Raw genomic sequence first — 27,021 nt, 5'->3', positions numbered from 1 at the left:
TGCCCTGCTCCCTCAGCGTCCCCCCTGGGTGTGCCGCCTCCCAACCCGGGCCCTCTTACCTGAACCCGGGATGAGTAACGTCCCCCCAGGCAACCCTGGCCTTGCCCAACCGGGCCAGTCCTAAAGGATCAAGAGCCAGAAGCAGATGTAGCCTATCCTCACATTGCTAGGAGATGTCAAATAGACCCCGTGGGTACGAAAGAGAAAAAAGCACTTCATTGAGTATTTCCTGGTCACTCTGCGGTGTGAAGAGAGAGGAATATGTCTGGAGCTGAGCCACTGAGGTAGGATATCTGAGTAACCGTGACAGCAGAAGAGGCAGAGGTAGAGAAGCAGGGTTAACTATTTTTTTTTTGCATTATAAAAAATATTTTAATCCAAAAGTTTGAATATTGACGTTTATTTACAATGGTATTTACAGTTTCACTGTAATTTTTGTGTACAAAGAGGTAACTATGTACATAGAATTATCTACAGTTGCTTCTGTCCAACACACAAATCATGACTGTGTAGAAAAATGTTAACAGTTAAAACTGCTACAGCTCGAAATCATTCTCATTAAGTTAGATTCTCACAAATCCTCCTGGGGTTGAAAAGTGCTGGTTAAATCAGGGTACAAAGGGAGGCAAGTGTGTGCAATCCCCACTTCCTCCCATTTTCACACTCCCTTACTTAGCTGACCTGCACTCGAAGTAAAACCTGTACCGGAATTCTGGACAATTTCCTGAACAACAGGCATTGTAAGTATAAGATGTTTGTTTTAGGCCTGTTATTAGGAGTCTAAAGCAGAAGGTTTAACTTTGGGGTAGACTTTTTAAAGATATTGATGCTAATGACCTATTTAATCATTTGTATGACTGCCCACGGATTGTTCTAATGGTAGTCAGGAAACTACCCAGTGAGATGCCTGAACACTGGTTTCCCTGGTGCTTTTAGTGAAGTTGCCTGTTAGCACCAGAAAATTTTATTATTTGATTGGAAGCCTTGTTTTGACTAAGAAGGTAAGAGAGAACAATGGAGAACAGATCCATTAAGAGCAACAAAATGATTCTGAATCCCTGTTTGCTACAGAAGAATTAAAAGGAAGTTTTAAAAAGCTTGGGGTAATAAAATAATCCACCAATCAGTTTCTTTAAGGTTAAAGCAGCCAACAGGCTGTCTAGCATTTTCTAGATGAAGAAATTAAAGCTTGTGTAACTTTGTGATAGATACTGTTAGTTGTAGCTTAATTAATTTTTTTTGTTCTTTTTTTTGTTATCATTAATATACAGTCACATGAGCAACACTGTGGTTACTATATTCCCCCCATAATCAAGTCCCCACCACATACCCCCATACAGTCACTGTCCATCAGTGTAGTAAGATGCTATAGAGTCACTACTTGTCTTCTCTGTGCTATCCTGCCTTCCCCATGGTAGCTTAATTACTTTACCTTAATTTTTTGTTCTTATAGAAAAATACAATCCATTTAATGAGTTTCTAGATATAAATTATGGAGAAAAATAGACGCTACCAGCTCCTAAAGGTCTCTGGAAATGATAGTTTTTGCCTGTGAAGATACACATACAGAATGTAGTATTTCACTTGAAAATGTATTTGATTCTTTGCTATCCCTTTTAATTTCTCAAGTGATTAGCGATAAATGAGCTAATTATTACTGGGTAGTTGGGAAAAACTTTTGAGTCATTTTTCTATCTAAGAATGTCATTAAAAGAAACATGTGGAATATCCTGTAGTACTATAAATACAAGATAACTGGAAATCAGTTTTACCTTTGAAACTACAAATGACTGGCAACTGTTTCCTTAATAGTTATTGCAGGAGTAGGTCCAACATGAGTCCATATACAGCCCTTGTCTGGTCTGGTGGGGACTGTGGGAAATGGTGATGAACGTGACTTGACATACTCAGAAGGTGCATGACAAACAAACTCCAAGTATTCCATCTTCCTTGGAAGATCCGCCTCTGGTCCTATGATGTGGGACGCAGGATCCCTGGGGCTAGAGAGAGTGGGGATGAGCCACGTCAGTGCTGCGCTCTTCTCCCAGTCCTGGTCCTGGATGAACCCCCTGATCTGAGCACAGTAAGGTTTTCCATCTTGTTCACCAATTACAGAAACAACATCTCCAATTTGCTAATACACTCCCTTGTAGAAGATTGATTCTGCAGTGATTATGGGAGAAACAGACTCAGGAGCTTTGGTGGGATTTTTTAATTTAAAAATATGTCTTCTGCCTTTTCCTTTGTTGGAAACTTTTTTTTTCAGCAGCTGGAGCAGATTTGCGTTCAGTGTCTCTGAGCCGAGCAGACCTCCTGGGAGTTTCCTGCTCCCTGCGCCTGCCGCCCCCGCCCCCGCTGCTCTGCGGAGCGGCGGCCGAGGTGCAGCGCGGGGCTCCCCGCCGCCGCCGCCGCCGCCCCCAGTCCCACCGACCGCCCCGAGCCGGAGCCCCGCAGCCCGCGCCGCCCCGGCCCGCGCCGCGGTGGCGGAGGGTCGCCCCCTTCGGGCCCTGCTTCCCCACGGAGGACGACGTGGGCTTGCAGACGCTGCAGGTGGGCTTCAGGCCCAGGGGCGCCGTGGGCGGCTCGGGCGGCCCCCGCGGGCGCAGAGACCCCGGAACGGCGACCGCCGGCCACTCGCAGCGACAGGAGGAGCGGCGCGGGCGCTGAGCTGTCCCCGCGGGGGCCGGGCCGCGGCCGCTGCCCCTGGGGGCAGGAAGCGGGTCCGCTCGCTGCGCGCGGATAACAGCTCCGCGCGACCAGAGGCGCCGAGAGGCCGGGCCTGTATTCTTAACAAGCTCATCACCATCCTCCCTCACCGTCACCGCCGCTGTGACAGAGACTTAGGAGTCCCCGCTGCAGCACTTAGGGCACAACCTGAGATTGAGAGGGTCGCTTGTGAATGCCTGACTCCCCTGGAAATCAAAGGCGGGTAGGAGACCTACTCAGACGCCTCTGGAAGAAGCCTCCGTCTTCCAGTACTACACAGTCTGTCATTCTTTCATGATCTTTCCTATCAGAAGTAAACACTGTAAATTGAGACATAACATTTTAGAGGCAGAAATGTCACCTTGGAGAGCAAACAGATGCTTAATATTTGTTCTGACTGGAGATTACAATGACCTGGTACCAAATGTACGCCAGGGCTATGCAAGGGACTTCCATTCCTACAATCTCACTTACAATACAGTGTTACAGTGTGAGGAGCTCCGGGTACCAGTTTCTAGTACACAAGGACCTCTTGTAAAAATCAACTGCCATAGAAGCTTTATGACAGTGGGATTTCACTCTGTATTTCATGTCTGTTTTTTATAGCTTACTGTCAGATGGTTTATATGACGCCAAGTCTTTGTTCAGAAGGGCTGCCCCTTCCATGATGATATTCCCTTAGACAAACCTCTGTTTTAAAATAAAGCACTTCGTGGTACTGTTGCCAGGAATAAGTTGAGCCAGAATGTAGGCGCTTCTCTGTAGTTCTCAGGGCAAAGCAAGATGACATGGGTATTACGTGCTGCTGCAAATCTTTTCTTTTTCCTAGCAAATTCAAACACTGCACAAAAATTCTCATTTTAATTGTTATGGAATTTATCAATGCCAATATCTTAGTATATGATGTCAAATCCTATTTTTATGATTGATCCTTTTCAAATCAATAAATCTAAACTTTAATCTGAAAAATGGTCTTATATATGTCTAATCAATTGGTTTTGTGGCTTTTCCTTTGCTTTTAATGCAAACTCTCGGACAGAACATCTAAGAAGGGTCACCCAGTTGTACATAACCGGAACCCTAAGGGACTCTTGTGCCTATTAGCTTTAACTTGGAATAATGGCTTAGTAACAACTGTCTCTCCTAAAAATTTCTACGTAAGTCATGTTTTATGATATATTTCGGAGACTTACTAGGGATTTTGCTATATTTCACAGTGATATGGCTTGAAAAGGTTACAACCTTTGATTCCAATCAAATCTAGTACAACAGCAGGTCAAAGAAAGTCTTGAATGTTGCTGGGTATTTTATTCAAGTACAGTATTTACACTTTTGGCAAAGGTAATCAAGATTATTAAAGTCAGTGAAGTTCCTCTTTTAAATTTCTCCCCAAGTTCGCTAATCATCTTCAAATGATAATTTGTCTCAAGATGGGTTAACAAAACTAAACTACAATAAGCACATTTTCATTTTAAGTATGTTTTCAGGGATAATAGTTCAAAAGACAAAACAGGAAGGCTGGCAAAGAGCTCATTCTTTCAAGAAGGAAAGCATGGTTAAGGATGCTCTAAATTGAGGGTTAGAGGTCACCTGAATGGTAGCCCTGCTTCCGGAATGACTGACTGTATATGCCTCCCTCTGAAGTGGCATGATGTTCTCTAAGATTTAGAGGTTCCTTCACACCTTTAGAAGGTTATATGGTTCTAAGTAAACGTATAATTTGGTTTTAGTAAGGTCTTAAAAACCCATCTTTCCAATTAAAAATGTTCCATCTCCTGTAAATGTCACTACCAATCTGATATCCTGCCATGACATTCCAGACATTCCAGACATGAGACAGGAGAAAATGTGACAGGCTTATGTAGATGCTATTCCCATCCTTTCACTACCCAAACTTTGCCAGGAGCCAGTTTATCCTGGAACATTTCAAAAAACATGTCTTTACCACTACGGTTTTAGAACAGAGATTCAAAATTTAAAGGTAAGAGAAGGCCTCAGCTGGATTTGACCTAGCTGTGTGACTTTACACCTACCTCTGACACTACCATTCATTTGGGTCTCGGTTTATTTCTCCAAATAGTGGAAAATAACAAATCACGTTGGCAAATACTGTTAGATTTAAGTAGGTTCATAGTTTTAAGATAGAATTAGAGGAGGATGGGAAAAAGAGCTTTTAGCTCCTTGGACTCTTGGGAAGGTGTGTGCCCACCTACCATCACCACTGGATCACGTATCTTGTAACTTATTATTCTGAAATGCTCAAAAATATCTATGGATGATGATGATGACAAAGAAGATGTCAACTTTTAAATTTGATAAATTCCAAAGAGGAGGACATGTGATATACAGGAAGGGGTTCAAACCCTAGCTAACCATCATTAACTACACGGTGTAAGACAAGTTAGTTGCCCTGACCTCCCTACACATATTTTTCCCATTTATTAAATAGGGAAATTATGACTTTTCTTTTTTTTTTTTTTTATTTATTTTTTATTTTTTTATTTTATTTATTTATTTATTTTTAAATAATTATTTTTTATTGAAGGGTAGTTGACGCACAGTATTACATTACATTAGTTTCAAGTGTACAACACAGTGGTAGAACATTTATATACATAATTCTAGGTTCCAGCTATCACCCTACCAAGCTGTTACAATATCTTGACTATATTCCTTAAGCTATACATTACATCCCGGTTACTTATTTATTTTACTATTGGAAGTCTATCTTTTTTTTTTTTTTTTTTTTTTTTTTTGTGAGGGCATCTCTCATATTTATTGATCAAATGGTTGTTAACGACAATAAAATTCTGTATAGGGGAGTCAATGCTCAATGCACAATCATTAATCCACCCCAAACCTAATTTTCGTCAGTCTCCAATCTTCTGAGGCATAACGAACAAGTTCTTACATGTAGAACAAATTCTTACATAATGAATAAGTTACATAGTGAACAGTACAAGGGGAGTCATCACAGAAACTTTCAGTTTTGCTCATGCATTATGAACTCTAAACAGTCAGTTCAAATATGAATACTCATTTGGTTTTTATACTTGATTTATATGTGGATACCACATTTCTCTCTTTATTATTATTATTTTTAATAAAATGCTGAAGTGGTAGGTAGATACAAGATAAAGGTAGAAAACATAGTTTAGTGTTGTAAGAGAGCAAATGTAGATGATCAGGTGTGTGCTCTGCCTGTAGACTATGTGTTAATCCAAGCTAGACCAGGGCAATAAAACATCCACGTATGCAGAAGATTTCTCTCAGAACAGGGGGGGTGAGGTTCTAAGCTTCACCTCTGTTGATCCCCAATTTCTCACCTGATGGCCCCCCTGCGACTGTGCCTGTCTTAGGTTGTTCCTCCCTTGAGGAATCTTACCCGTCTCTGGCTAACCAGTCATCTTCCGGGGCCATACAGGGAAATGTGAAGTTGGTAAGTGAGAGGGAAGCCTTATTGTTTGAAAAGGTTAGCTTTTTACTTCTTTGCATATTTATGCCCTGTGGCTTCTATGCCCAGCATTTGTCTTGAGGTATCTTTACCACTTGGAGGAGTTATGATACTCGGTAAATTTGATATGAGGCACGAATTCTATTTAAGGGTTGTAATTAGGAAGGAAGAAGAAAAGCTATAGAAGTAGCAGACGGAAGAAAACATGGGAAGATTGATTATTTCTTTGACATATCTTCTTGTAGAGTAACTTCAGCATGTATAGGTTTTAAGCTACTACTTAAATTGCGCACACACATTAACATAATAGGAGTAGAGTTACATAACCAAAGCATATCTGTAATTACCAGCCATCTCCAGTGAAACCAAGAAAACCAGTTAGGCACCTTAGGCATTTGTGAAAACTTATCTATGATATGGTGGATATTGTCCAACTGAACTTGAACAGTCTGAGAGAAATCAGACAAATTAAAACAACCCATTCCTGGGGACTGTTCACATGCCATATGTTCTTTTAACAGTAAATAGTCCGTAGTTGTAAGAGTTTGGAGCGCTACAATTTGCACTTCTCCAAATTCTTGGTTGAGTTCCAACAGTATAGATCCAGTCAAATTTGTTGCTTTACTGTATGCACAGGCCAGCTTAGATATCTCCTTCCTCATTTCCATATCAAGTCCAGGAACTGGTGGGATGAGTGCATCTACAGCTGTAGCAGTGCGTGGATCTTTGTTGGGGTTTTTTGATGATCATCTTCGGGCATGAGTCTTCCAGAGAGTGCAGATGTTGGAAGTTCTTTTTCATATCGTATCTTAGTTCATGTTCGGGGTAGCCCAATTAGGCTTTGATCCTCTGTATAAACACAAACAGACCCTTTGCCTACACTTTTATATGCCCTTTATACCCTTGTGTAGAACTCTTTGGAGGTTACCACACAGGAACCGCCCTTTTTTTTTTTTTTTTTTGCTTTGTTTTTGGTATCACTAATCTACACTTACATGACGAATATTATGTTTACTAGGCTCTCCCCTATACCAGGTCTCCCCTATAAACCCCTTTACAGTCACTGTCCATCAGCATAGCAAAATGTTGTAGAATCACTACTTGTCTTCTCTGTGTTGTACAGCCCTCCCTTTTCTCCTACCCCCCCATGTATGTTAATCTTAATACCCCCCTACTTCTCCCCCCTTATCCCTCCCTACCCACCCATCCTCCCCAGTCCCTTTCCCTTTGGTACCTGTTAGTCCATTCTTGAGTTCTGTGATTCTGCTGCTGTTTTGTTCCTTCAGTTTTTCCTTTGTTCTTATACTCCACATATGAGTGAAATCATTTGGTATTTCTCTTTCTCCGCTTGGCTTGTTTCACTGAGCATAATACCCTCCAGCTCCATCCATGTTGCTGCAAATGATTGGATTTGCCCTTTTCTTATGGCTGAGTAGTATTCCATTGTGTATATGTACCACATCTTCTTTATCCATTCATCTATTGATGGACATTTAGGTTGCTTCCAATTCTTGGCTATTGTAAATAGTGCTGCAATAAACATAGGGGTGCATCTGTCTTTCTCAAACTTGATTGCTGCATTCTTAGGGTAAATTCCTAGGAGTGGAATTCTTGGGTCAAATGGTAAGTCTGTTTTGAGCATTTTGATATACCTCCATACTGCTTTCCACAATGGTTGAACTAGTTTACATTACCACCAGCAGTGTAGGAGGGTTCCCCTTTCTCCACAGCCTCGCCAACATTTGTTGTTGTTTGTCTTTTGGATGGCAGCCATCCTTACTGGTGTGAGGTGATACCTCATTGTAGTTTTAATTTGCATTTCTCTGATAATTAGCGATGTGGAGCATCTTTTCATGTGTCTGTTGGCCATCTGTATTTCTTTTTTGGAGAACTGTCTGTTCAGTTCCTCTGCCCATTTTTTAATTGGGTTATTTGTTTTTTGTTTGTTGAGGCGTGTGAGCTCCTTATATATTCTGGACGTCAAGCCTTTATCGGATGTGTCATTTTCAAATATATTCTCCCATACTGTAGGGATCCTTCTTGTTCTATTGATGGTGTCTTTTGCTGTACAGAAGCTTTTCAGCTTAATATAGTCCCACTTACTCATTTTTGCTGTTGTTTTCCTTGCCCGGGGAGATATGTTCAAGAAGAGGTCACTCATGTTTATGTCTAAGAGGTTTTCGCCTATGTTTTCTTCCAAGAGTTTAATGGTTTCATGGCTTACATTCAGGTCTTTGATTCATTTTGAGTTTACTTTTGTATATGGGGTTAGACGATGGTCCAGTTTCATTCTCCTACATGTAGCTGTCCAGTTTTGCCAGCACCACCTGTTGAAGAGACTGTCATTTCGCCATTGTATGTCCATGGCTCCTTTATCAAATGTTAATTGACCATATATGTCTGGGTTAATGTCTGGATTCTCTAGTCTGTTCCATTGGTCTGTGGCTCTGCTCTTGTGCCAGTACCAAATTGTCTTGATTACTATGGCTTTATAGCAGAGCTTGAAGTTGGGGAGTGAGATCCCCCCTACTTTATTCTTCTTTCTCAGGATTGCTTTGGCTATTCGGGGTCTTTGGTGTTTCCATATGAATTTTTGAATTATTTGTTCCAGTTCATTGAAGAATGTTGCTGGTAGTTTCATAGGGATTGCATCAAATCTGTATATTGCTTTGGGCAGGATGGCCATTTTGACGATATTAATTCTTCCTAACCATAAGCATGGGATGCGTTTCCATCTGTTAGTGTCCCCTTTAATTTCTTTTAAGAGTGACTTGTAGTTTTCAGAATATAAGTCTTTCACTTCTTTGGTTAGGTTTATTCCTAGGTATTTTATTTTTTTTGATGCAATTGTGAATGGAGTTGTTTTCCTGATTTCCCTTTCTGTTGGTTCATTGTTGGTATATAGGAAAGCCACAGATTTCTGTGTGTTGATTTTGTATCCTGCAACTTTGCTGTATTCCGATATCAGTTCTAGTAGTTCTGGGGTGGAGTCTTTAGGGTTTTTTATGTACAGTATCATGTCATCTGCAAATAGTGACAGTTTAACTTCTTCTTTACCAATCTGGATTCCTTGTATTTCTTTATTTTGTCTGATTGCTGTGGCTAGGACCTCCAGTACTATGTTAAATAACAGTGGAGAGAGTGGGCATCCCTGTCTAGTTCCCGATCTCAGAGGAAATGCTTTCAGCTTCTCGCTGTTCAATATAATGTTGGCTGTGGGTTTATCATAGATGGCCTTTATTATGTTGAGGTACTTGCCCTCTATTCCCATTTTGCTGAGAGTTTTTAACATGAATGGATGTTGAACTTTGTCAAATGCTTTTTCAGCATCTATGGAGATGATCATGTGGTTTTTGTCTTTCTTTTTGTTGATGTGGTCGATGATGTTGATGGACTTTCGAATGTTGTACCATCCTTGCATCCCTGGGATGAATCCCACTTGGTCATGGTGTATGATCCTTTTGATGTGTTTTTGAATTCGGTTTGCTAATATTTTGTTGAGTATTTTTGCATCTACGTTCATCAGGGATATTGGTCTGTAGTTTTCTTTTTTGGTGGGGTCTTTGCCTGGTTTTGGTATTAGGGTGATGTTAGCTTCATAGAATGAGTTTGGGAGTATCCCCTCCTCCTCTATTTTTTGGAAAACTTTAAGGAGAATGGGTATTATGTCTTCCCTGTATGTCTGATAAAATTCTGAGGTAAATCCATCTGGCCCGGGGGTTTTGTTCTTTGGTAGTTTTTTGATTACCGCTTCAATTTCGTTGCTGGTAATTGGTCTGTTTAGATTTTCTGTTTCTTCCTGGGTCAATCTTGGAAGGTTATATTTTTCTAGGAAGTTGTCCATTTCTCCTAGGTTTCCCAGCTTGTTAGCATATAGGTTTTCATAGTATTCTCCAATAATTCTTTGCATTTCTGTGGGGTCCGTCGTGATTTTTCCTTTCTCATTTCTGATACTGTTGATTTGTGTTGACTCTCTTTTCTTCTTAATAAGTCTGGCTAGAGGCTTATCTATTTTGTTTATTTTTTCGAAGAACCAGCTCTTGGTTTCATTGATTTTTGCTATTGTTTTATTCTTCTCAATTTTATTTATTTCTTCTCTGATCTTTATTATGTCCCTCCTTCTGCTGACCTTAGGCCTCATCTGTTCTTCTTTTTCCAATTTCGATAATTGTGACATTAGACCATTCATTTGGGATTGCTCTTCCTTTTTTAAATATGCTTGGATTGCTATATACTTTCCTCTTAAGACTGCTTTTGCTGTGTCCCACAGAAGTTGGGGCTTAGTGTTGTTGTTGTCATTTGTTTCCATATATTGCTGGATCTCCATTTTGATTTGGTCATTGATCCATTGATTATTTAGGAGCGTGTTGTTAAGCCTCCATGTGTTTGTGAGCCTCTTTGCTTTCTTTGTACAGTTTATTTCTAGTTTTATGCCTTTGTGGTCTGAAAAGTTGGTTGGTAGGATTTCAATCTTTTGGAATTTTCTGAGGCTCTTTTTGTGGCCTAGTATGTGGTCTATTCTGGAGAATGTTCCATGTGCACTTGAGAAGAATGTATATCCCGCTGCTTTTGGATGTAGAGTTCTATAGATGTCTATTAGGTCCATCTGCTCTACTGTGTTGTTCAGTGCTTCCGTGTCCTTACTTATTTTCTGCCCAGTGGATCTATCCTTTGGGGTGAGTGGTGTGTTGAAGTCTCCTAGAATGAATGCATTGCAGTCTATATCCCCCTTTAGTTCTGTTAGTATTTGTTTCACATATGCTGGTGCTCCTGTGTTGGGTGCATATATATTTAGAATGGTTATATCCTCTTGTTTGACTGAGCCCTTTATCATTATGTAGTGTCCTTCTTTATCTCTTGTTACTTTCTTTGTTTTGAAGTCTATTTTGTCTGATATTAGTACTGCAACCCCTGCTTTCTTCTCACTGTTGTTTGCTTGAAATATGTTTTTCCATCCCTTGACTTTTAGTCTGTACATGTCTTTGGGTTTGAGGTGAGTTTCTTGTAAGCAGCATATAGATGGGTCTTGCTTTTTTATCCATTCTGTTACTCTGTGTCTTTTGATTGGTGCATTCAACCCATTAACATTTAGGGTGACTATTGAAAGATATGTACTTATTGCCATTGCAGGCTTTAAATTCGTGGTTACCAAAGGTTCAAGGTTAGCCTCTTTAGTATCTTACTGCCTAACTTAGCTCGCTTATTGAGCTGTTATATACACTATCTGGAGATTCTTTTCTTCTCTCCCTTCTTGTTCCTCCTCCTCGATTCTTCATATGTTGGGTGTTTTGTGCTGTGCTCTTTCTAGGAGTGCTCCCATCTAGAGCAGTCCCTGTAAGATGTTCTGTAGAGGTGGTTTGTGGAAAGCAAATTCCCTCAGCTTTTGTTTGTCTGGGAATTGTTTAATCCCAACGCCATATTTGAATGATAGTCGTGCTGGATACAGTATCCTTGGTTCAAGGCCCTTCTGTTTCATTGTATTAAATATATCATGCCATTCTCTTCTGGCCTGTAGGGTTTCTGTTGAGAAATCTGACGTTAGCCTGATGGGTTTCCCTTTATAGGTGACCTTTTTCTCTCTAGCTGCCTTTAACACTCTTTCCTTGTCCTTGATCTTTGCCATTTTAATTATTATGTGTCTTGGTGTTGCCCTTCTTGGATCCTTTCTGTTGGGGGTTCTGTGTATTTCCATGGTCTGTTCGATTACTTCCTCCCCCAGTGTGGGGAAGTTTTCAGCAATTATTTCTTCTAAGATACTTTCCATCTCTTTTCCTCTCTCTTCTTCTTCTGGGACCCCTATAATATGGATATTGTTCCTTTTGGATTGGTCACACAGTTCTCTTAATATTGTTTCATTCCTGGAGATCCTTTTGTCTCTCTCTATGTCAGCTTCTATGCATTCCTGTTCTCTGATTTCAATTCCATCAATGGCCTCTTGCATTCTATCCATTCTGCTTATAAACCCTTCCAGAGTTTGTTTCATTTCTGCGATCTCCTTTCTGGCATCTGTGATCTCCTTCCGGACTTCATCCCATTTCTCTTGCGTATTTCTCTGCATCTCTGTCAGCATGTTTATGATTCTTATTTTGAATTCTTTGTCAGGGAGACTGGTTAGGTCTGTCTCCTTCTCTGGTGTTGTCTCTGTGATCTTTGTCTGCCTGTAGCTTTGCCTTTTCATGGTGATAGGAATAGTCTGCAGAACTGGGATGAGTGACGGCTGGAAGGACTTCCTTTCTTGTTGGTTTGTGGCCCTCCTCTCCTGGGAGAACAGCGGCCTCTAGTGGCTTGTGCTGCTCAGCTGCGCGCAGACAGGGTTTCTGCTTCCTGCCCGGCTGCTATGGAGTTAATCTCCGCTGTTGCTGTGGGCGTGGCCTGGCTCGGGCAGCTACTCCAAAATGGTGGAGTCGCATTGGAGCAGGAGCGGCTGGGAGGCTATTTATCTCCGTAAGGGGCCTCCCTGCTCCCTGCAGCCCAGGGGTTAGGGTGCCCAGAGATCCCGGATTCCCTACCTCTGGATTAAGTGACCCGCCCTGCCCCTTTAAGACTTCCAAAAAGCACCCGCCAAAACAAAACAACGCCCACCAAAACAAAAGAAAAAAAATTTTTTTTTAATTAAAAAAAAAAAAAAAGTTTTTAATTAAAAAAAAAAAGTTTTTAATTAAAAAAAAAAAAAGGTGGTTGTTCGTTTTTCTTTATTCTGCGGTGCCAGCCTCAGGCCTCTGCTCACCGGTCTTTCTGCCCTGTTTCCCTAGTATTGGGGTCCCTATCCCTTTAAGACTTCCAAAAAGCGCTCGCCAAAACAAAACAGCAAAAAAGCAAAAAAAAATGGTCGCGTGCTTTTCTTATGCCCTCTGTCGCCCAGCCTCCAGTGCCTGCTCACTGTTCTTGCTGCCCTGTTTTCCTAGTATCGAGCGCCCTGCACTCTGGCCCGGATGGCTGGGGCTGGGTGTTCGGCAGTCCTGGGCTCCATCTCCCTCCCGCTCTGCCTGCTCTTCTCCCTCCGGGAGCTGGGGGGGAGGGGCGCTCTGCTCCCGCGGGGCCGGGGCTTGTATCTTACCCCCTTCGCGAGGCGCTGGGTTCCCTCAGGTGCGAATGTGGTCTGGATATTGTCCTGTGTCCTCTGGTCTTTATTCTAGGAAGGGTTGTCTTTGTTATATTTTCATAGATATATGTTGTTTTGGGAGGAGATTTCCGCTGCTCTACTCACGCCGCCATCTTCTGCCCCTCCTCTATTTTTTTTTAAATAATTATTTTTTATTGAAGGGTAGTTGACGCACAGTATTACATTACATTAGTTTCAAGTGTACAACACAGTGGTAGAACATTTATATACATAATTCTAGGTTCCAGCTATCACCCTACCAAGCTGTTACAATATCTTGACTATATTCCTTATGCTATACATTACATCCCGGTTCCTTATTTATTTTACCATTGGCAGTCTGTCCTTTTTTTTTTTTTTTTTTTTTTTGTGAGGGCATCTCTCATATTTATTGATCAAATGGTTGTTAATGACAATAAAATTCTGTATAGGGGAGTCAATGCTCAATGCACAATCATTAATCCACCCCAAGCCTAATTTTCGTCAGTCTCCAATCTTCATGACTTTTCTTATTTGCATCATTTTGAGTATTAAAAGATACATGACATGTATTGGGTCCATTACAGTGCCTGGCACATAGTAGGTATGTGATAAATGTCAGTCATTATTGTGTAGCAAACAATGACTTTATTAAGAAAACTCAAATATCCTGGACATCAGATCCCATTTACCCACTACTAATATTACAAGCTTCCTTTGAGACTCCAACAGTAATCCTTGCTTGTAACCTGCCAGCAGCTATTTTTAAGAAAAGACAATCTATACTCCACAGAAGATGCATGTTAAATATCTTCCTTTACCTGAAACTGCCTAATTCTCATCTCCATAATTGTGGAATTATTCCATATTTACTTAGAACCACAGCCTTTTAAAGTCTGAAGGAATCTTAGGGAACACCATTTTCATATTCTTTTTATAGATCCGTATGCAGAGTTTTTTTTAAGATACTGTATTTTTTTAGCTCTAAAATTTCCCTTTTGTTCTTCTTTTTTTTTGTATCGTTAATCTACAACTACATGAGGAACATTATATTTACTAGTCTCCCCCATCACCAAGCCCCCCCACAAACCCCATTACAGTCACTGTCCATCAGCATAGTAAGATGCTGTAGAGTCACTACTTGTCTTCTCTGTGTTGCACAGCCCTCCCCATGACCCCCCCACATTATACATGCTAATCATAATGCCCCCTTTCTTCCCCCAGCCCTTATCCCTCCCTTCCCACCCAACCTCCCCAGTCCCTTTCCCTTTGGTAACTGTTAGTCCATTCTTGGGTTCTGTGTTTCTGCTGCTGTTTTGTTTTTTGTTCTTTTTTATACTTATTTTCCTATTGAAATTTCCTATACTTTCACACATTTGTTACAGGAACATTTTCCTTTATCTCAATTATATGAATTGCTTTAAAATCATGATCTGATGACTCCAAAATATGGATCATCTCAGGGTTGACTTTTGACCATTTTTCTCTTGAAAATGTGACTTAGTTCTTTGTAGTCCATTAACTTTGGGTTATACAGTGGATTATATAATTTGTGTTGTGTGTGTGTAGACTCCAGATTTTGTTATATTGCTTTGAATAGTGTTAATGTTTATTTTAACAGGCAATTAATTTTGTTAAGCTACCAACTTTGTCTTACCTACAGTAGATAATAGATCAAATCTCAGTTAAGGTCTTTTATCTTTACCTGTGATGCTTTGGGTCTGTCCAGGAGTCACCCAGAGACTCGAGCAGTTTACACCTACAACTCAGGGCTCTCCTTGTCGGATTCTCTCCTTGCTTGTACTCCCCTCTCACTCTCAGGTAGCTGCAGTCACACCAGCCTCTGTCCTCTTGTTAACTCAGGCAAGAAGGAGGTCAATTTTTTTCCGAGCTTCAGCTGTCTTGTGACAGGCCACAACTGCAGCCTGCTTCCAGACCAGAGCTGCGAAAATGGACAACTCACCCCATTACAGATCCTTCTTCCAGACACCTACTGCTCTACAAAACCTGCCTGCCTTTTTTCACTCTCAAAACCTTCAGGTAGCTATTTTTTTATATTTGGACTGAGTTTATACTCATTGTCTGTGGATAATTAGTATATTCAAAGCTTACTCCATCACACTAGAGGTGGAACCCACAAATACCTCAATTTTTTAAAATGCATATATATATATATGTATATATATATATGTATATACGGAATCTAAACTTTAAATGCTATACTGTAGGCTGCCAAGTCTTTCTGCATCTTTCAGTCTCATTTTACCCCACTCCTGCAAGGATCATGCTGCTACTTATCATGCGCCAGTAAGTATCTTCTATTGTGGAGACAGTTCTTTCTACTCGTCCTCAAGCCTTCATTCACATCTGGTTTGTAGTCAGTCTTTGTTTCCCAAGTGCAGATGTGTACCACTAGTAAACCAGATGACTTCACACAGCTGAGACACAACATTAAATAGCACTGAACCACACTAAGGGGAAGTTATTTTCAATTCTTTGTCAACACTTCTGAGTCTGTCAAGGAATAAATCCCGGTTTGGTGCTAATATGCCTTTGACACTTTTCTAATAGCGTCTAATTTCCTCCTTTCAAACATAGAGAAAGCAGCTCTCATGTGAAGAACCTTCTCCAGGCAACTGCATCTATCTAGAAATGATTAATGTTATTTTGTTTTCAGCCAATGTATTTTTAGAGCTACCTTCTATTCGTAGTGATACTGTTTTCCATTTGTGATAATGAAATAAAGTTTAATTTTAAAGTAAAAATTCACAAAAAGTGAACTGATCTAAAAATAATAAGTGACAGTATAGGTTATATACAGATAAGAACAGGAAAAAGATTTGTAGTAGAGTGGATAACATCAGGATGCTTTAACAAGTACCCCTCTTCCCTAATCTCAGTAGCTTAACACAACAGAACCTATCTCTCGCTTATGAAAATTCCAAAAATATGTTTCTGATCTGTGGTAGTTTTCCATGTATTCATCCAGGGACTAAGAATGACAGTCTCTTCCTTCTTCAACACATGGATTCTAAGATCACTTTGAGCATGTTTGGTCTGAAGACCAGGAAAACACAGAAAAAGTAAGACAAAGATTTGGGAGGTTTTTACTTCCAGGTGTACAAAAAATATGCTCCTTCTGCCCACACTCCCCTGGCTGGAACTCAGTCTATGGCCACGCTTTACTGTGAGAAGGAAATGGGTCTACTCTGTGCCTAGGAGGAAGAGAATTTAGGGTTGTAATGAGTGCAAAGTTTAGGAAACTGCACTATAATGTGGGAAACTGCACTAGGGTATGTTCCTTTAAAGCAGAGGGAAATGGGGAGCCATCAGGTTTCAGAAACCTCCCTTTATTTTGTTAAGAATGTCTCTGGATATTATGGCCTCTCCTTCCCGCTCACCTTCCAGCCCCAGCATTAGGGTGAGATGCAGAGACGGAAAGGCAGTCCTCAGGAATGGTCTGTTTCAGCAGACTTCTGCCCACACAGAAACCTGGGATGCCCACTCTAGCTCCAAGGTGCTCAGGCCTCCTGTCCCCTCCCTGTCTTTTTCTTCCTAGCAGCTTTGTCATCATAATTTACTAATCCTGCCTCTCACCCTCTCCTCTTGGCTTTCTGAGAGTTCAGTTGGCTGACCTGAAAGAGTAACCAGTGTTCAGGTTTATTGAAAGCTCTTCCTCCTTCCTTTCCTCCAAGGAAATTATGACCACTTCACACAGAGGCTTCCCAGAGCCCACCCCCACTGAGTCTGGGCCATTTGTTGTGCCTGCAGCCAGCCCTTCAGTGCTACCAGGCCCAGGGAGGGAGCCCACTGGCGGGGTGGGCCTTCCCGATGGGGTCACTATTGCTCCACAGCCCCATGTCTAATATATCCAGCCTGTTCTGATTTGGTGGCTCACTCACGCAAAGAAAGGGGGCAGGTCTTTAAAAGCAGGACATGTCCTTCCCCAGGATCTTCCTTTGATCCTCACAGATCACAAAGGACATAATTCAGGATCTGAGCTCTCTGCTTGGGCTCAGTCAAATTCAAATCATTGATTCAGTACCATTGAGACATTAGCAGTCATTTAAGTTGAGTTCTGTATATTCCTTAAAAATGGTGTATTTTCAAACAGTTAACAATAAGTGTCAAGCCTTTGATCACCCCAGAAATGCTGCTGTTAATGAGTTTGCTCCTCACACTTTATCGGAGTACAGTGGGAGACCCCCACGGGCTCAGGCCTTCAGTCAGATGTCACCTATGCTTGATCCCCGCTATGTTAAATTCTTGAACTGGCAGCAGAGTGCATCCGCAAATAGTGATTTCTACAAATATGTTTCAGGAGAGAAGCAGCCCCTGCAGTAAACTGGAGTTTCATGAGTGTATCAATGAAATGCTGCTACACTTCCGATACTAGGTCCTGCACCCACTCTCCACACACTCACACTCTTATGAAATTATGTGGAGCACCCAGATTCAAAAATAGTTCGGAGGTTCTCAGGAGGACTGTTAGGTACACTAATTTGTAATAACAACGTCATCGTAGTGGTCTGCTCGGTGGCCCTGTTTCTCACCCCCACCTTTCCCCCCGGCATGGGTACCCAAGCCAGACCGCAGAGGCTTGAATCTGGTAATCACCACTTTCTAGTTTTGAGATCTGGAGTAGTAAGTACTCCAAATGACATCTAGGATCTGCTTTAAAATTCTCCAACTGAAAAATAAAAGAGGGGTGGCGATGGAGAAGTGGAACAAGATGGACCAAATACTGATGGTTTCTGAGGATGGGCAAAGGGAAGCTAATTCATTCTTTCATGTTTGTTTGAAAATTTAAAAGAACACTTTATAATTCTCTAGAATGTAAACTATTTCCCAAGTCCTCCTTTCACGGAACTCTCTCCTCTATTCCGGAGATACGTGGTAGAGAATACAGTGGGAAGTCTACCCTCGTTGTGCAGAACGATTTCTGTCAGGCTTCCCTGTCCCTACAGGCTGATGATGTAACAAGAACGGCTGCTTCCTCCTCTGCCGCCGCAGCTGCTCAGACCGAGGACATCACACTGCCTGGTGCACCTCACTGCGGTCCTCGCCTCTCACAGGCCAGGAAAGATACTAGGTGTCTGGACTATACCCCGTGGGGGTATATGATTTAGGACTATACCTGAATTAGACAGCTATAATTTAGTGCCATGCTCAGTGTTTTCTCTGAGATTCCAGTCCCTCAAGACCTCCCCTTTCCAAAAGGGGAGAGAGATTGGAGGCGGGAGGAGGAGAAAACAAAAAGAAAAGGAATATACTGCATTGCATTTCAAGCACCAACACAGCTCCACTCTCTCCCGGTTGGCTCTGCAACAGCCAGAGAGAGCACCACCCCGGTGCAGCACCCACAGAGATGGCACAGATAAGGCGAGCTGCGGGGCTCTGCACACACGTGTTCCTTTCACCCTCCCCTCAACCTTTCACACACGGTTTCTGCCTGGAGCTCTGGCAGTGCCAACATGAACTGCTGGCCTCCCCAGCTTCTATGAACAGGACTGTCAGGGCTGCGTGTGATCACGTCACAACTGCATAGAGTGGAGAAAGGCCATTTACAAGGCTTTCCCCCAAATTATCAATTTTTAATTACATCTCAACAGAATATTGACATCTCTCTCATCACTGACAGATCCTATGAAATTCAGAGACTGTTTTCCTTCAGGTCTTTGAGAAACACTGAAAACTGAATATAATTTTATTACTCCTTTCATGTCTTCATCAGCTAACTTAACCTGGATCTGTCCTTTTAATCTCAAGTATAAAAAATGAAATCAGTTGTGAGTTTTATGGTAAGAATTTAATAATTATCACCAAAGGAAAGGTTAAAAATATATTTAAAGCCAGCTGATATCAGCATCAGAGTAAGAGAAAGTGCATAATGACAGTTGTGATTCTTACACTCTCTTGCTTTGCGCTTCTGAGGACCGGCAATCCAATCTCTGCTCAGACTTGTGTGGAGGGTAGGATGTTCTGTGCCCGCAGGACTGACACCGCCTCACCCCCTCCAGCTGCACAGGCCTCAGCTCCCCGTGCTGCAGACTTCAGGTCACAACGGCAGATGCGAACTGTTCCAAGAACAGCACTGCATCGCCGATGAGGCAGGACAGCATTTACCTACCACTTGATTTCCATTGAATACAAACAAGTACAAAATGATCTTCCTGGCCTCTACCACGATCACTATAGACTGAAGCATGTGTGGATTTCCATCCAGGCAGCATGCATAGACCAACGGCAGGTTCTGAAGACTGGAATACTGTCCCAGGCTTGGGCAAACCCCTCCCTCTGCATCTATGATTCTCTACCTCTTTCTAAGGGCGATTACTGCGCAAGCACTTTGTGAATGTAAAGCATTCCCGCGTGAACCGGTTTGGGGTTACCCTCCATTTGTAAGAGTGCTCAGCCAGATCGGTAGATTCACTCTGGGGAAATGTGCATCTGTGGCAAAGGCAATATGCTCCCTATTCTACCTGTTCCCCGATATTCCCCAGCCTGGGCATTAGTTTGCGCCATATGATAGTTCTGACCAGTAAGCTGTGGGCAGAAGTGACTTGGGTCACTTTTAGGCAAAGGATGGGAGAGCTTGTACGTGACTTTCTGGCTGTGTCCTTTCCTGTTGGGATGACGGAGGGGACCATGAGTTGCAGATGCTGCAGCTACAAGATGTTAAAAGCTGCTGCCCTCAGTCTGGGTCCCTGAATGGCTGTGTGGGACACACCAACACTGCCAACTCTTGCTGGGCATGTACAGTGAAAAAGAAGCAAGCCTTTGTGTGTCAAGGCACACACAAAGATGGAAGATGGGGCTATTCAGTCCCTGAAGCATATCTTAGATAAAATTATATCTGAAGTTCAAAAGCCTCAAAACTTTCACCTACCCAGCTTCACAGGCTCCAGATGCTGCGCTTCTGAAGCTTCCTCCCACGCTGAGAGCCGGGCAGGGCGCTCCGCAGGGAACGGCTCCACCACAGCATGCTGGCAACCTGGCACTGCCCCACACAGGGCACGGAAGGCAAAGCGGAACCGCAGTCTGACCCGGGTCTTGGCAGGATGCCCCGTAATTCCTCCCAAAATGAAGGGAGACAAGCGGTCTTGTGGGCAGCTGCCAAGCAGCCGTTTCTCACCTATGTTCCCTCATGTGGGGGTGGGGTGGGGGGCTGCCACAAGACCGTTTCCCACGCGCCACCCGCATTTTGGGAGAGCACAGGATTTCCACCTCCCTCCCTCCCCCTCAGGGCACAGCTGCAGGCTTCTGTGTCTGTCAGACTACTTGGCTGTAACTGGGGGAGGGCTCCCCCAGCGCAGTGACCCACCACCCAGACCACCTGCCGGCTGCTCCCTCTGCTTCAGAATCACCCTGTGTGGGGGGCTAAGGAGGTGGGGAACTGCTGCCCTGCTGGTCTGACTTCTGCTGTCTAAGTGATAAACGTGTGAATCCACCTGGTCTCCTGTCTCCTTAGCAGCCAAGTCCCTGGAGCGTGGGGACCCAGGAGGGCAGCTGCGCTCCTAGTCACGGCCACCAACCTGCTGCGGTGGATGCTTGACAACTGAACACCGTGTAGGTACCTTCACGATAACCACCTGAGGTTCAGCCTCAGACAGTCTTGTGCTGGGACACCTCTCTCCCGCTTGGAGAATGAAGTGGGGCTCCAAACAGGCCAGCCTTCTGAAGGGACATTGAAGAGCAAATGTACCAGGCTGATTTCCTTTCCTTTTAATGTCTTCGACATTTTAATAAAGTTAGCAAAGTTAGAAGGCTCCAGCAAGGAACCCAGTTTGGCCACATGGGGTCACATTCTGTGTCTGACATGTGCTGACTGGTGCAACAGTAAAAGAATGCCAGTGCCCTGCCTAACATGCAGTGGGATGGTGTGTGGCATTTCCTACTTTTGCCGTTCCAATGAACCACAAAGAAGAATCGTTCCTTCCAAATCAATCAATGATGATGCTAACACTAACTTTCCTGAACATTAATAAACATGAACGGTACACAAATTCATTCACTAACTGGTAGACATCAGGAACTGTGTGAAAAAGGGTTTACAAAGATAAACAGCATTGCATCTTTGGATGTAAACCAAGAGTTCTCCAAGATGGGCAATGTTTCCTACTTGGCGGCGAGATCCAGAAATAAACTCTGGTTTACAGGTCTGTGGATGTGAGATGATTTACAGGTAACTTTGTGACAGGTGAACCGTCTGTGCTTGTTACAAAGGAGCAGCCCTACAGAGCCGTCTCCATCACAATCACAGAGCAAGGCCATGACCTAAGGACCCCCAAGAACGGTGGCAGAGTTTTGCTTCTCTCAAGTTTACAAATATCCTAGTGAGAGTCAAAATCAACAGGACAAATTTTGATGGTTGCCAGGGAGAGATTTTCTCAGAAAGAGAAAGGGGAAAAAAATGCCTCATATTATTTCTAGAAGGAAGACATCATTTCTTTATAGGACTTGGAAATATGTTGCTCTTAAGATGATTTTCAGCAAAGACTGATGAGTAGAAATCTGTGCTTTTAATGAAAATGATGGCGATAGAACAAATGCTGCAGGCTGGTGAAACCACAGCGCCCATGGCTTCCAATCCTCATGCTTTCCTCAGGGTGTCCTAAGCAGAAACTGCTAGAACTAATTAAAAAGAAACAGTAAAGTGCCATCTTTCTTATCATTGTCTCCACCATATATGTTGATCCGGGCCTCTCTCCATGCCAGACATGATGCCAGGCAGAAAGAGCACAAAGAAGGAGAGGATACACGTCTAATCAATCAGTGCCTTGGCAGTGTTACTGCCTTGAAGGTCCATTTCCTTACAACTTTCTTGGTTTCTACAGTAACCAGTAGGGCTCAATAGAAGTTTCTGGGCTTTGACAATCATCAAAATAATAATTGATTCAGGCAAGGATTCTCCATGGATGTCAAATTATTGGGTCAGAGTTTGGAAGACAACAAGGGAGTCACATAGTTCTCAAAGAATTACTCCTTGGGGTGCTTATTAAATACAAAAAGGGAAAGGACTAAATTTTGCAATGGAGAAATCGGGTGGGTACCATTTTCCCCAAGGGATTAAACTCAGCATCAGCAGTGATGGGACAAGCATTATTCTGGCTCCTGATGTGGTACAATGTGAAAGACAAAATATTGCCCATGTGGTATGTCTGCAAAATTAACTAACTTGAATATAATGATAAGGAAGCAAGCAGACAAATCCAAATTGTGACACTGGGCAGGACTTTTTTAATACTGCACTGAAGTGTTTAGACTATTCTATAGTAAAAGAACTAAATGTAATGCATGAGTGTTCAGCAAACCAAACAGCTGTACCGATAAGTAAGTGAACTGCTGGGGAAATTAAATAAGGACTGGGTATTCAGTGGCATTATTGTATAGGCACCAAACTCCCGAGGACTTGACAGTTTTGTGATTATAGAGGGACAAGTCCTTGTTCAAAGATGACAACGCTCAAGAACTGAGGGGTGGAAGTGCGTGATATTCGCAACTTACTTTCAAATAGTTCAGAGAAAAGAAATGCACGTGAACAGATGTACATACATACATATGGGAGGAGACACAAAGTAAAAATGGTAAAGTGTTCACAATTGGTAAATTCAGATAAAGTGTATATGGGTGTGCATCTTTCTATTCTCACAAGTCTTCATCTTAATTTGAAACTTTTCATTTAAAAAAGTGCGGAGAAAAGAAAAGAAAAAAACAGCAACCAGCTGAGCTTGTGTTAAGTTGTGCGTCATGGAAAACAGAAATACTCAGGAGTCACTTGGCCGAAGACCGTGCTCCAGGGTCCGCGAGCCCCTCTCTGACGGGGGGGCCTCATCTGAAGGATGCGACCGTCCAGGACGTGCATTCCTAGTTTGAAGTGGTTCGAGACGCTTCAGCTACCACACCCGAAGAGAGCCCTGTGTCACTGTACTGCAGACTTAAAACCACCAGGCGTCAGCAAGTGGACGACTTCTCATTTGTTATTTAGGCCAATGAAAACCAGCACAGATTTCTACAGCTGACATGGCACGAACTGCTCAGTGACTTGAGGAGCAGTGGGGGTGAGCGTGCCTACATCCTTGAACATAGTCTCAGTCAAGCTCTGGCTGCAGTGGGAACTTAAACATGAGAGTTTAAGATTTTCTTTTGAATTATGAGTTCTCTGCTGAATAGTCAATACCATACACCTTAAAATTCTGGCAGAAGTCCGCCTATGGAAATATGTTGGCCTAAAGATGATTTTGAGCAAAGACTGGTGAGTAGAAATCTGTGCTTTTTCAAAGTCATGAATTCCTTGTAAGTAATATTTTGGTATCTAATGAGAAAAACCAGGAGATGTTACTCGTACACAAAGAAATGACTCAAGGTCCATCCCTCCGCTGTCTCTCACTGCCCTTTGGCAAAGCCCTTGGCACCCGGCGGGGACGCCCACCTGCATCTGCCCTAGAGCCCCGTCTCCCCCCAGAGCTCCATGTCCAGCCAAGGCTCTCGTGCTCAGGGGGTCTCTTTTCCTTATTATTATCAACCAGCCTTTCCAGCTGTGTCTACATGGCACTGGATCAGATCCATATAGCAAAGTGATTACTTTTCTTTACAGATTGTCTAGTACTAACATTATAACAAAAGGCCTTTACAACAAAGGGCCAATACCAACACAAAATCTGTAAAGTTAAACAAAATCAAATTTCTTTATTAGACAGCTAAAAATAATATTCCTACTAAATTTGTACAAGATTAAAATAACTCTTCCCTCATCTTTCACTGTTCAATACTAGTACAAACAAGCAGTTACTCCTGGGAAAAACGTTGATGTTGAAGACAGTTGCCTCTCCTTCCTCCGAACTCCAAAGAATCGGTACATCCATTTCCCTTCCCACATGCCCCAGCCCCAGGCTCTAGAAGGCCTAACGCATGGGTTTGGCATTATGTAAATTAATAATCTGTCGCATTTTCATACTGTAAGTTTTATTGAACACTGTGAAACACATATTTCAAGTATCAATGTATCTGATGTCAGTGTAGATAGAACCGGAAAATATCCTTTTAATCAACATATGTAAAAATATTTTTGACAGCTCACCACAAACCCATATTTTCCCAAATACATAAAAACAGAATACACAACATTTCAAAACATTCAAATTATGTGGCTAAATGTTTGCCTCTCCATCAAAAATTTACGGCATAACCTCCACACAAAAAGCTTAGAAGTCCGCACTCCAAAGCTCAGCTCACACATTTCTCCTGTGCTGTCTCCAGTCTGTCAAACATATGTATATAATTGTTCCTCTAAGACCAACTCTTCAAAAGCTAGCATGCATGAATCAACGCTCTATCCATGCTCCCCTCACTCTACCCGGGTCCTCTGGTGGTGGAGCCTGTGGGCCTGTCTCCAGCTGGAAGGAAACACAGGGTCTCAAGAGTGTACACTGGATGTGTGCACAGGAGCTAAGGGGTCAGTCCGTGTGGACTCACGCCTTCGTGGAGGAAGCACGACTGAGATGTACATGGATGGAGGAGGATCCAGTGAGAGGAAGTCTGTGAAAGGAAGGACAGAAGGAACGCAGCACAGGGTGCCTGCAGGGAAGGGAGGCACCCCAGGATGAGGAGGGTTAAGGCGTGGTAGAAAAGTACCTGCTGCCAGGGCGGTAGGTGCCAATAACATGAAAGCCCTACAGGGAAAGCAGGGCAGGAGCCATGTCCTGGGGTAAGAAAGATGGGCCACGGGCAAGATTTATATAAGAAAGGGGCTTGGGAACAACATTACCAAACACTAGATCATCAGCGATGCTGACCTGGAGAGCTAAACATGACCCTGCCTTAATGTGGCCATTACACAGCACATGATATTTTGTTTCCCTTCTTTCTCTTCAACCAGAGAGATTTTGTGGAAGAAAAAGAAGGAAAAAGGGGAAGACCACACTGAGTGCAACAATAGTCAAAGATCCAAAGCATTCCTTACCCATCAAAGAAAATCTTTCATTTGGATGTTCATTTGGAACTTGATTCATAGCCTTGCATCACAGATCTGGTAGTGTGGAGCAGAAAGCAATATGATTTAAAATAAGAACACAGGTTACAGATGCCAGCTATGCTCCTCGGGGCTTGCAAAATGACATATTATTAGATTTAAAGCAGAAAAAATAAGCAAATGAAAATTTCTGATCTTCCCATTTCAGTGATCAATGATGAAGCATTTGGACTCAATTTGAACAACAAAAATAAAAGGTCTCTGGATGACAAGCATCTCATTCAAATGGATTTTCATGAGACAATGAAATGACAGGGCCTCCATGTAAATGCCACCAAAGCCCCAGGAATCTGAGAGAAAAACAACCAGTCAGGAAAATTGGCTCTCAGTGGTCAGACGCAGCAGCAGTGATTCCCAGCAATTCCATTGTCAGCTTTTCTTGGAATAACAAACTCTGGAAAGAGAGAAGGCATGCGGTGCTCTGCTGTAGTGGCAATGGGAAAAATCTCAGCCAGCAGCAACAGGAACTGACTGGGCAGATTGGCGGCTGGCAGCCCTGGGACCCAAGCCAACAGCAAACTCCAAGCTTGAGGGAGGCTCACCTGTGCATCTTCAGAAGACAGACCGACCGTGAGACTCAAGACCACAGTCAGACGGCAACTAGAAAAAGGGCAGCTAGTGTCAAAAACATCTGCTCTAGTTCCGAACCTTCCTTGAAGCTTCCAAAACCCCTGTTTTCATTTAATGCTGTTGGCCTCTGAACTGTTCAGACACAGAATTTTATGAATGGTGATGGGGAAAGGGGGTAGTGAGGCAAGGCTGAAATATGGCAGCATGGCTATTCTTTGCTATTGGTCTGGGAGGACACTTGGAAGCTGAAGGTGGTGACAGGCCAGTGGTGATGAAATTGAAACCTTATCTCCAGGCTGATCTGTGTAAACCGGGACTGCAAGGGAGGGACTCTTCTTAAATACTTCCAAGTTTGGAGTCCACACACACACCCCATGTTCATTCACTTACACCAAGGGCCGGGATGTTCCTTATGATTAAAATACATTCTCTTCACTCAGTTGACTCATAAATCTAATGTAGTATGTTTAAAAACAATGTAAAGTTAGAAATCATTGAATTTTTTTCTTTTGTTTGGTGTTATTATTGAGTTTTCTTTCTTTTCTGATCACCAACAGTTCCAATTCTGGACTACAAAGCAATCTGTAAAAGTCAACCTTCTTTATTTCTAACCCTTCATACAAAGTTATTCATCCAGGAAAAAGAAGTGGGTGATGGTTGACTGCAAGAATCGGCGCAATCACCCCAGATGTGAGTATGAACAGCTATTGCATGGATGGTGTCAAGTGGTTCTCAAAGTGGTTCAGGGGCCTCAGGTGGTCTCTGAGACCCATTCGGGAGGCCCATGAAGTCAGTCTATCTTCTGATCATACTAGGATGTTATCTGCCTTTTTCGCTCTCACGCTTCACAACTGTAGACTTTTCCAGAGGCTACGTGCCTCTGGATGAAGTCAGCGCTCTGCAGCTAATGGAATATGTATTTGTATATTCATGTACTTCAAAAATTCCCAATTGTATTTTATAAATTCTCACTTAGTAATCACACAATAAACATTGATAGATATAATGCACCTGAACAAGAGCTTTTTGGAGTCTTCAAAACTTTAAATGTAAAGGGGTTCTGAGACCAAACTTTTATTAGACACAGGAGTCTTCTTCAGAGAGCCCTTTCATTCAAAATCTTACTAACTAGTAACTTAGTAATGCGGAACCATGCAAACAGCTGGGTGTTTAAAAAAT

The 27,021-nt window shown here is 42.6% G+C and overlaps 1 pseudogene; it reads right to left on the bottom strand.

Moving 5' to 3' along the window:
• Position 1: 1 nt before the first annotated feature.
• Positions 2-20,444, bottom strand: LOC130680967 (GATA zinc finger domain-containing protein 1-like; annotated as a pseudogene).
• Positions 20,445-27,021: the final 6,577 nt, after the last annotated feature.

The sequence above is a fragment of the Manis pentadactyla genome, chromosome 15 (assembly GCF_030020395.1).
Source record: "Manis pentadactyla isolate mManPen7 chromosome 15, mManPen7.hap1, whole genome shotgun sequence".
In the NCBI taxonomy this organism is placed as follows: Eukaryota; Metazoa; Chordata; class Mammalia; order Pholidota; family Manidae; genus Manis; species Manis pentadactyla.
This window is presented reverse-complemented; position numbering and strand designations above follow the sequence as displayed.